This window comes from Triticum aestivum, chromosome 7B, assembly GCF_018294505.1.
Source record: "Triticum aestivum cultivar Chinese Spring chromosome 7B, IWGSC CS RefSeq v2.1, whole genome shotgun sequence".
NCBI classification, from domain to species: Eukaryota; Viridiplantae; Streptophyta; class Magnoliopsida; order Poales; family Poaceae; genus Triticum; species Triticum aestivum.
Window position 1 is genome coordinate 431,162,796 of NC_057813.1, and position 12,408 is coordinate 431,175,203.

Here is a 12,408-nt window from a genome sequence, read left to right on the forward strand (position 1 = left end):
TATATACTTTGGCCGGACTATTGGACTATGAAGATACAAGATTGAAGACTTTGTCCCGTGTCCGGGTGGGACTCTCCTTTGCGTGGAAGGCACACTTGGCAATTCGGATATGTAGATCTCCTTCTCTGTAACCGACTCTGTGTAACCCTAGCCCCCTCTGTGTCTATATAAACCGGAGGGTTTAGTCCGTAGGACAAGATATAATCAGAATCATAGGCTAGCTTCTAGGGTTTAGCCTCTACGATCTCGTGGTAGATTAACTCTTGTAATACTCATATCATCAAGATCAATCAAGCAGGAAGTAGGGTATTACCTCCATCGAGAGGGCCTGAACCTGGGTAAACATCGTGTCCCCCGCCTCCTATTACCATTAGCCTTAGATGCACAGTTCGGGGCCCCCTACCCGAGATCCGCCGGTTTTGACCCCCTACCCGGGACCCCCTATCCGAGTAAAAATATTAAGACATCATATGAGCTGCTATATCTCAGATCTACAAGCTCCAAGCAACTCATATCGGCATATAGCATCTAAGGTATGGAGGTACATGATATTCTCTCGGTGAGGAGGGGTGGGGTGCACAACCAATTGGTGGTTGGGAGGGTGGGACAAATATAATCTAAACAACCCTAAACAGAGCTTCACAATTTCATCTAAGGTTGAGGGGTTGACCCCCGACAATCATAGCTCCACCTAAACACAACATTTGCATGTACTGTAGTACTAGACTTAATATTCATGTTTCAGTTTCATGTCCATTTTAAATATTGAACTGAGGACCATGCATGTCTTACATTTTATTCCCTTCGTTCCTAAATATTAGTCTTTTTAGAGATTTCAAATGGACTGGCACATACGGATGTATATAGACATATTTTAGAGTGTAGATTCACTCAATTTGCTCTGTATGTAGTCACTTGCTGAAATCTCTAAAAGACTAATATTTAGGAATAGAAGGAGTATTTTTGAATTTGTGTCATACATGCATGGTTTGGAAAAAATAGATGCACTATAATTATTGAATTGTTGTTGTGTTCGTGCATGTGTGTCTGTGTGTGTGTGTGTGTGGTCATATGCTTGATACATACAAAGTTTTCTCACCTCTATACTGTTCATCTTTTAAATTTGAATTTGCATTGAAAAACTTATTAGGGATACCATGAAATGTGAAATCCACGTTGAGATCACTATATCACAAACTCACTCTAATTCAACAACTCGTCATAAATCAATTACCACATTGAGATTAGTATTTGCAAGGAAAATACGGGCATTGTAATACACATAGATTCGTTCGGCAATTTAAAAGGTTCCTTTCGTATACTCGAATGGTAGGACCCAACGGCGTACCAGCCAGACCTTGGCTAGTGTTGATCCTAAAAAAATAAAAAAAATAAAAAATCGGGCTCGTGTCCTTCTGGTGGCGTGCGTGGTACGCACATTAGGTAACCCCAACCAGTCGAGCCTCAGCGTTTCAAGTCAAAATATCTGGCGGCTATAATTCCAGCCCTAGGAAATTCCACTCATGTCCCCAGTCCATAATGACTACTGATGAACAACGGTGGGATGCTTTAGTAACGAGACAATGTTATCTACCATGCCGAGCACGGTTCAATTCCCTTGGTCGCTGCTAGCCAAGGTCACCCGTCAACTGCATTGCCTAGTACTACTACTACTACAACAGGATGAGCACATAATTGAGCCCGTTTGTTCGTGCCTAGTACTTGAGTTAATATATCAGGCAATGCACTGGTACGGAGGGATTATCCTTTTACTCTGCATATATAACTTGTCTGAAGTCTAACTAAGCAAAATGTTTGACCAAATCCTTTCTTAAGAAATACAACAGGACAGATGTATGGCTTGAAAATTTATTGCATGATGCAGGTTATGATATTGTTTCGAATCCTGGATCTTAAATTTCAGAAAATCCAAAAGTGACCATAAATTCTTGAAACTGAGCATGGTCACGTGATATGGCACAAATATTACTTCGTAATTTTTTTCTTTGATTTGAGACAAACTGCTTATGACAAGTTGCACAAATGAAGAGCCAAGGTATTTTGGAACAAAGACCTGTCACGGTAAGGCGAACACTTTCACTATTGAAACTGTGGGAGTTTACGTGCCGCCACGAGTCCCGCTTCTCATCGACAGGTGCTGTCCGAGCAAGCGTGTGAGTCAACGGGAGGCATGCAAGCAGACCGTTGTGTCGGCTGACAAGGAGGCGTGCGAGTAGACCGCTATGCAGGCTCACCGGGAGGCGAGCCCTTTGACCAGGCTCCGCCGCCCACCTTCGTCCCAACTGCTCCCACTTTTAATGTCGTCGGCGCCATAGTTTAAAATCAACCCCGCACTACCCGGTATCGTTACAATCTTCTCTCTTCCTCTCCGATTCTCCTGTCATCTACCTCCAACTAGCCTGACCGAAACGTACTCCATGCCGCATCACGATGGTCTGCCCTTAGTCTTCCAGTTTCCTGAGGAAGACACCCAGCCGGAGTCTCAAGAACATAAGGCGCTATGGGACGAGCTTGAACTGGCCTTGCGGGAAGACGCCGCGCCCGTCCCCGCTCCTGTTCCGGCTCCCGTCGGCCCGACTGCGCTAGTGCCCATCCCCGTGGCATTGATGGGCTGGGAGCCGCACATTGTTGCCGAGCTTGATGCCACGGGGTTCCATGAGGTCCCCGCCGACTTTCACGCGCCTGTGCACCTGCCAGTGCATGCGCTTGCGCGTGCACTAACGCGCACGCCCATGCCGGTGCCCATGCACCTGCCAGCGCATGCGCCTGCGCGTGCACTGACGTGCATGCCCGTGCCGGTGCCCGTGCACACGAATGTCTCTGTCGCTCCATTGACAGTGCATGTCCCCACGCGGATGCTAGTGCCCCCCTCAGCGGCATGGATGGCCGCCGTCGACCGCTTTGTTGCACCAATGCTAGTCGCCTCCTCCCACCGGTTGACTCGCTCCGAAGTCCAGAACATTCTGGCCTTCCTTGAAGCTAGGCCAACATCCAGGAGTACGCCAACAACGGTGCAAGACGCCGCCGTCGCCGTCGGTCAGTGGCCCGACAACACACAGAGCACGTCAGAGGAGCCGCTTCCCACCGCAAGACGCCCCCGCCGCCGCCACGTAATCTGAATTTGCCATGAAAAAGGTTCGGATTGCCATGCTTAAAATCCGAACGTTTATCATTTTCGTTTATTTTATATCGATCATCGTATAATTTAAAGTCGGAGTCAGACTGAACGAAATCTATGGTTTGATCGATTGAGTGTTCTGCTAGAGCCGTATCAAATTAAATATAAAATGTCATCAAGCCACATGTATTCCTTGTCATCCAATAACCTAGACTACTTCAATGTCGAGCGCTCAACACATTTAGAGTGCAGTTAATTTCATGCCAAAAATAGTGCTAATCACATAATAACACGCAAATAATATCCTACTTAATATCCGCATGCACTTAATATACTTCCAAATTAACGTGCATTGCACGTACACACTGACTAGTGCTGCTAGTACGTGAAACTGGTGCCGTAACTTGTGAACGCGTCCAGATATGGTCAACGGCAACATCGCCCGCGAGTTCTTCGTGTTTTCCCGTGCGTCTAAACACAGAAGGGGAGGAGAGAGAGAGAGAGCACACATGGAACCCACCAGTAAGTGAAGGCGAATAGTACTAAAAATAATATTACATGTTATCCATTAAATAGGCTGTGGTAATATAAAAACATTATGTGAACAAAGGGGGTACAACAAACATTGTTGTTCTACGTATGTTGCCTATTGACGTGCGGCTTGAAGGCCCTGGTCGCATGTTCGATCCTCGTCCTTTATTTTTTAATTTGTATATGGGTCCAAATTTGTTTCATGACATGTGGGCCCCTCGGTGTGTAGTTTGTAGCACTTTAATTTGTGGGTCGAAATTTGTTCCATTCCAAGTGGACTATCGGTGTGTAGTTTTGTAGCTTATTTATAATAATTAAAGAGAACAACAGAGTTTTTTGTAATAATACCATGGTGCGACGTTGAAGGCGAGAAAGGACGTGCGAGAGAGCGATGACCGAGCCAGAGGGAAATCAACTAGGGGAGTTGCGGGGGTTGCAACGGTGTTTGGAGTAGTTGTGGGCCGAATGCTACGAAAATATAATCTAAACCGACCGGAATAAATGCCTACACAAATTAATCCAAGGTTGGAGTGCCCCTCGCAATGTAAATAGCTCCGCTTTGCGAGGGATGGAGAGGTAGCTTCAATGCGTGGAAGATACGGCGTGAGAAAGCGAGGTCAATCGAGAGACATATAGATAGAGAGACAAAGTGAGTGTGGTCCGACATTCATTGAACAGATATATATGCTCTGGAGAGATATTGTCCGATTGAGCTTTTGGCAAGGGTGAGGGCTGTAAGATAGAGCTTGAGAGATGATCCAGTCACAGACGTGTAGATATATTTTGTGCGTGGGAGGAAGCAAGGTCAATCGATCACATAGGGTCGTCGTGCGATCGAAAGAGTGAGACGGGTTGGAGAGAGTGACCTAGATAGACAATGTGCGTGAGAGAGTATACAATGTGAATAGGTCGAATTGGGCTCAAACATGGTGATATATCGTTTTTGTCCGAGAAAGAGCGAGGTCAATCGAGACATACAAAGAGAGAGAGAGAGAAGAGAGAGAGAGAGAGAGAGATTGAGCGAGCGTGGCCCGCCATGAGGTCGAAAGAGTGGGGGCGGCTTGGATGGACTGACCTAGATAGACAATCTGCGTGAGAGAGTATAGAGTGTGTCGATCGAGGCCCGAACAGGGAGATATATCATTTGTGTGTGAAAGAAAACGAGGTTAAACGAGACTCAGATAAAGAGAGCGAGATTGAGCGAGTGTGGCCCGCCGTGCGGAAGAAAGAGTGAGACAGTCTCGAGGGAGTGACCTAGATAGACAACGTGCGTGCGTGCGCACGAGAGGTTGGGGGGGCTAGATAGGCAATGCATGTATTTAGCGCGAGAGGGTGAGAGGGAGAGGGAGAGAGAGAGCTCGGCATGGGGTGCAATGGCGGGTGTGTGAGGTAAATACATTTGGTAACAGAGTGGAAAAAGGGGGTTGTGTAGTTGAGAGAGTTAGAGATCGAAACATGGAGAGAAAGAATGAACGTGTGTTGGAAACCGATAGCTTCCTAAGGTGGTTAGGAGAGGAAGATTGACCGATACAGGAAGTATGTAGCGTGTGTGCGGGGGGGGGGGGGGCTAAAAACAACATTTGAATGTAGATAGTACGAGACTTAATATCGATGTTTCAATTCGGTGTACATTGTAAGATTTGAACTGAGGACCATGCATATGGGTAATTATTTCGAATTCGTGCCATACTAGGTTTCGAAAAGTTGACATTGACTCGATTTGTTGTGCTATTTTGTAGGTCATATGTTTGAATCCATCCAAAAGTTTTCTCACTACCATGGTGTTCATCATATACATATGAATTTGTATTTAAAAAGTAGCGTGGATACAGTGAAATGCGAAATCCACGTTAGAATTGGAGATCGCTACGTGACACACACTCTAATTCAAATAACTAATTATGTGACACACACTGTAATCCACGTTAGCGTGGATATCGTGGATACTTTTTTTAAATAACTCCTCATTAATTAATTTATAGTACTGCCGCTGTTCACTTTTATAAGACCTTGAAGACATTTCACACATTGTGCAAAACAGTTCATTTAAGTTGTCTGAAACGACTTACAAAAGTGAACGGAGGGAGTATCTCGTTTTGAATGACTAATTATTGCAAGGAAAACACGGGCATGGTAACACATACAAATTTGTTTGCAAATGAAAGAAGATTCGTTTGCATTCTCAAATGTAGGCGCACCAAGCAGACCAGGGTCATGTCGTGGTGGTCGCGTGTGTCGGACGGACGCATAGCACCCAGCCACCCACGCCCCCCTCCCCCCCAAAAAAAGGACGACGATAAAATAAGTTCGTGCTTCCACATTTCGGATTGAAATATCTGGCGGCCCCAATTCCAGCCCTGCAAAATCTCCCTTCTCCACCGTCCCCTTCCACGCCTAGATTGCTCAAATCCCTAATTCGCCGCCAACCAAGCAAAGTTCAAATCGCCCCTCGTCTCGTCTCTTTTCCTACCTCTGTGTCGGACGACAACGACGAAGACGATGGTCACGCTTCACCACCGCACCGGAGCTACCTCATCTACACCCTCGTCCACCGCACCGGGTGGTCCACCGACAACGTCGGCCGCCGCAACCGACGTGCCTCACAGACACCAACTTCCACCGCATCAGGTGCGCTTCACTGACGCCATCTCCCAGCTCACCGGGGCTACTTCACCAAGCACATCGTCGCACCTCCGCCCCCCGAGGCCGTTGGGTCTTCACCAACGGTCTCGTCCATCGCATCATAGCGCTCTGCTGCCACTCAAGATCTGCATCCGTGCGCGGCCAGCCGACGCCAGCACATCACCCTCAACGGCTCTGAAGTGACCCGCACTCTAGCTAGGGGAGCATGCCCAAACGCCGACCCGAACTAGGTATCCACACATCACTCCCTTGTGCACTGTTCCGATGATGTTTGGATATCCTTTCACTACTCTCTTAGCTTACACGCCTATGCAACTCTGACTTTAACTCTTAATTCTTCTGGAGATATCATCTGAAACAAGCAAATCCATTTTTTAGCGAAGCATGACGGCGCTACGGGATCTGGTACACATCCTGCACACCTGTATAACCTTGTAAGTATCTGTCCTCCGGTACAACATCAAGGTCGATTCCTCTTATTTGATCAACCATTCGCCGTGTCAAAAATGCAGAGGGGGATGCAAGGAGCACAAGGCCTGCACATCCAAGCAAGTGGTAACATGGACTTGTACATGGAACATCCCAAGCGCAAGCAGAGCTGCAGTGAGCCTGTACAACGAGCTAGCGTAAGTCCCTGCATTTCATTTAATTCGTACTGGCATTCGTGTATGATTTGTGTGCAGTGGTGGATCCACGAATTCAAGTTACCAGGGGCGAACATTTAACTTAAAAAATACGAAGGCACTTGCACTCCGGAAATCAACATAACTTGAGAAATGTGAAGCTACATGCACTTTGAAAACCAGCTAATGATCCAAAGTAGTTCAGATTATAAACACTAAATGATGCAAGCACCAAAAAACACAAAATGCAACATGGTGTACAAGGACTACAAACATGGTCTGTACCTGCTTGAATTATTCGTTCTCTGGCTGAAAATATCGAAGTGTAATTGCACCTATAACCAGTGCGCAAACTGCATATCAATATATCTATCCTGCACAAGTATGCCAATAGTTTCAAACAACAGATTAGAAAAGTATTTATGCTATGTTGTCATGATACGGGGACTTTCTGGTAGATGGCCTCGACGTTTCCTCAAGCTATGAAAATGCACTATAATTTGCTTGTCATCAATGCCTGCAAATCTCTATGTCTCTCTCAACATAGCAGATCATCATTAGACACTAAATCCTTCAATGGAGCTTGCAAAATGCTTGCATTAGATCCCTCATTAGACACTATATGTTCATCACCAGGAGCATGTAAAATGTTTGCATCAAATCCTTCATTAGCAGTCTGTTCATTAGACACTTCAGGCTCAAGAACAACATGAGCTTGTATGTTTGCATCGGAAATTTGATTAGGTACATCAGATTCAGTCAGTTCAGTATTGATTGGGGGAATTATAAAATAAGTAGAAATTGGTTTCATTTTCTCATAGATTCCCTACATACAAGCAGTTTTACAACACCGTCAGGTTTAACTATTGGCCAGAAATTGAAGAGTTGAATTAGATATAATCAGGGATGTGAGGTACCTGCTCGTTCCGCATGCTAATCTTGCAGGCTGCGACTGTCTGTTTGCGCAAGCTCAATGCCATGCCCGTGCTGCCGCCGCTGCCTCCCGCACAGGCTACACCCAGGGTTGGATCTTCATCTTCTTGTCCTTCCATTCGCTTGAAGCCTGGCGACCGCCCTCCAACAAGGGCGCGAGGAAGTGTTGTGTCGGTCTGTCCAGCGGCGGCTAGGTTAGGAGCGAACCAGACTGGAGGCTGGAGTGAATGAATTGGGATTTTTCCTGCTGTCGATCGATGTGGGAGGTGCTCGTTTGGGCCGCGAGCCGGCTATAGGGCCTGCCTTTCACTTATGTTATTGGCCCATCCTAATTGAAACATTTTTCTTCATTTTTTACATTGCCTGCTCGTGCGTTGGGACGAACAAAACTAGCCTGGGCCAACCTGGACGACTCAAACTAGGTGCACACTTTCCGGCCACCCGAGGCGGCCGCCCATACCAGCCCCTATGGTGGCATCACCCTTTTTTGCGTGTATGATTGGGGTAGTGAAAAATATTCCAGTGGCGCTTTTGATTTACCCACAGAATGGTTGAATTGCTGGTTTCTATGAATTGAGTTCGCCAATAATGTGAAGGATGCCAGTCTTTTCATCCTATTGTAGATTGCTTAGATCTCGATAGGCCAAAAGTAATTGCATGAAATATACAGTAAAAGCCAGTGTGATGTGTGTGGCTACAACTAGTCTGACTACACGTCCTCATATAACATATCAAGGACGCACCATCTTACCAGATTAACCATTCGACTTACCAATGCAGTGTGGGAAGAAAGAAGTATTGGGACTGCATATCCAAGCAATTGATGCCATGGACTCCTTCGTACAACCTTGTAAGCAAAAAAGAAGTTGCAGTGTGCCTGTACAAAGAACTAGCATAAGTTCAGTTACCTGCTTCTCGGAATTTTAGTTAGCCACTTATTGCAAAATTGTTCAATTACGTTGCTTGGCTTAATTTAGTTTGCTACTGATTACATAATGCCACAACCTGTTAATCCTATTATAGACTGCGCCTATCTATGTGTTTGATACTTACTGTTAAGAATTACCTGTTTGCCTGAACTTAAATAGCTACTTGTTTGTTTAACTGCTTTGCTGCTGCAACAACGGGTTACAATGATGTTAATAACTACTTTTCAGCATCCAATTGAAACTCTTTAATTCCTTGTTTGTTTAACTGGTTTGCTGTTATAACTCCCAGTTGAGATGTTTTGCTAACTTCAACTTTTCTGAATCCAATCGGAACTTTAATGGCAAAACAGGTTAGCCCAAGATCAAAGAGCGAGGTCCCCATGGACGTTGTATCATCCCACAGCAGTGGCACCGGCCCAATCGTGCATTATGAATTGCCAACTGCTGATGCTCTAGAGGCTAAACTAGTGGTAGAAAGAGATTCTGCTTCTGCACTTAGAGATGAAGTTGACATGTTGAGGAAGCAAACAGCACAATCACAAGCAGTACTCAAGACAACCATTAAATATTTGGTGGATTTCAAAACGAAGCAAGCTGAGACTGACCACATTGTTAAGGTCCTGAAGGAAAAAAGGAAATTAAATTCCCACTTGGTAAATCATAGGTGAAATGTTCTTTCCATCATTGAATAACCTTTGCGTTGTTTGTTCATGTAATCAATCAAACCATTTGTTTTAGAGATCATGTAATAATTGTTTTTGTTTTTGTTTTTGGTTTGTAATTTTATTTGAGCACAAGTCTGTATTAATTGATAAGACTCGAAGACATTTTATTTTGATTATTGTGCCAGACCTACAAATATGCCAATCGGGATGAATGTGCATTCAACAACAATAGTAGTATAGATGGACCATAAGTGGCACGCATCGGAAAGGGCCAAGATGCTGTAGTAGCTTGGCTAAAAAAAGGATGTTGTTGTAGCAAAAAAAGTACAACGGCCTGGATTATGTATGTTAGTTGATATTATTGGTCCATATACTCTATAATGTTTTATATGTCTGTTAGTTCTGTACATTCTTGGTTGATTGACTCGGTATTTGAATCTTGATACATCGCTTGTGTACATATCTAAATGGGAGTACACATTATGCTGCGTGTGACATTTGAGTTGGACATGAAGTGTTCCAAATATTCGAATTCACCTTAAACTGGATTCTAGCTTCTGAATTTGAGTATCAACATTTGTAAACCATATTCATATATGATAGTGGAATACATCTTTGTCGTCCTTTTGAATATATATAAAAACCCATAGAATGATTTATAAAGATTCGTATAGGAATACAAAATGGATTCGAATTTAGTTGCCAGGGTAAACATGGATGCTTATTGTCCCAAAATTCGAAAGAAGCGGCAAAATGTCCACTCCCACGTCGGCTGCCCGAAGCCAAGTGTTTGGGAGATGGAAATTACTGTCTACCCATTACACGGACAATCCATCAGCCCGATTTCCACTGCTCTAAATAGGGGTAGGTTAGTAACTTCAATTAGACGTGACAAGACCGCCTCTGAGCCCATTCCGACACGGTGGGCGCCAAACATGGGCGGCAAAACACATTTGATTCAAGATCGTCTGAAAGACCTTTGTTTCTCCCTCCATTTTCCCATTCATACACGGTGGGCGGCAAAACAAACTCGACTAGGCCGAAATCGATGTAGGCAAATATTTTCAATAGGGGCAGGTTTGTAACTTCACTCACACGTGACACAACCGCCCTACCTGTCAGCCCTGTTCATACACCGTGGGCGCCAACCATGGGCGCTAACCACCCTCTCGTCTCCCGAAATCGCTCTGGGCAAATATTGACGAGATGCGAGATTACCGTCCTATCCCCAACCGACGAGACATCTAAATTTTAAACGGGGGCTAAGTTCGTAACTTTCCCATATTTCAGACAGGTGCGTCCCAAAAACATGGTTCCCCGTACCTCCCCCTCCATTTTCCCATTCATACACCGTCCATGCTAGAACACCATCCCCACACCAGCCTCCGTCCGCCACCCCATCCATCGCCGCCGTCCTCCACCCCATCCATCGCCGCCGTCCTCCACCACATCCATCGCCACCGCACTCCACCATGCCGGAGCGCCAACCAAGACCGCGTCGTCCACTACTAGAGATGGACGTTTCTCGTCCACGGCGACAGACCAATAGCCTTGCATCGCATCCTCTCACTTCATCGGCGTCGTCGTCCTCTTTGTCGGGGCCGCTCACACGACCTTCTCTTCCACCGCAACGGGACTTATCCCCCGATGCACCCATCTACCGTTGTAGATCTGCTTCAACGCCACCGACAGCCATCGCACCCCCGATGCCTACACGGCGCTGCAAGAGAGGTCGTACTTTATATCTCCTCAACTTTTTGATCTCAACCATAAAATAGATCTTAACTTGGTTACTACTTTCTTTTTAGCTCTTAGAATTTAGTTCTTAGTTCGAAGCAAACAATGGATGCTAAATATCATTTCTCTGGTTTGCAGCTACAAATCTGCCATGGCACAGTCATAATACGGTTTAGTTGATCATGCTTAGGGTTTAATTGATCATGTTGGTTCCGTGGTGGTTTCTTTAATAGAAATCGGAGGGGAAACCCTCTTTTGCTAAAAAAATATGCCTAGAGTTTCCCCCTTTTATGATCATTATACGATCAGAATACGTGCTTCGTGTCATAATAGCACTACTCCACCCATCAAGCTAAACAAGCTTAGTTGTTCAAATACGAATATGATATTATTAAAACAGAGTCGTTTAATTGGTCAGCTAAATGTTCCTAAATTAGTTTCGAAAATGCATGTTCGGTGCTCAGGTGTGTATCTCTACAGGGTGCCCATGGTGGGTCGGCCCACCCTGGGATTTTGGGTCATCCCAGGCCCCGATTTACCTTTGTTCTGTTGCGCGCTTCCGATCTCTACTCGCCCCTAGCCGCCTGCCTCGCTGGTGACTTGCCGTCCCCGGACGGCATGACTCTAGGAGGAGGCGCCGGACTAACAGGAGGTCAGGATCCGCTCGCCCAACAGCATCACCGCTGCCCGGGCGCGCCGCCGTGCCTACCTTCCCAGCCCGTTCAGGGCTCAGGCGTGCATCACCCATTTTCTAATTGATTCATTACTCATTAGGCAGGACTGTCATTAGGGTTTGTTGTGTGCTCAGTGCTACCTAAACTTAATGGTTCAAATGTATTTCGGTGATCTTTAGTACGTCTAAAGTTCACATGGTTTTCAAAATTCCGGCCCTCGGAACAGACACTAGTCATTTTGGATTGTTGGTCGTAGTGACATTGACCCAGATTACTACTGCAAGCTAGGTTTGTTGACAATTTTACTTGTCTTTATTACTCATTCAATATAATATCCAATTATTCACGTCGATTAGTTGCAAACAATAAGTGGTAGACAAACTTCTTGATTCAGATTTTGGATGGTCTCTTACTGCTGTTACAATTCTGCATACTTGTCCTAGTAAGCTCACAAGTAAATGATTGATTCACTACATCTATGCTTCCCTTTTCATATTTGTTGTCAATATTCTTTTAGGGTGGACCACCTGTTTC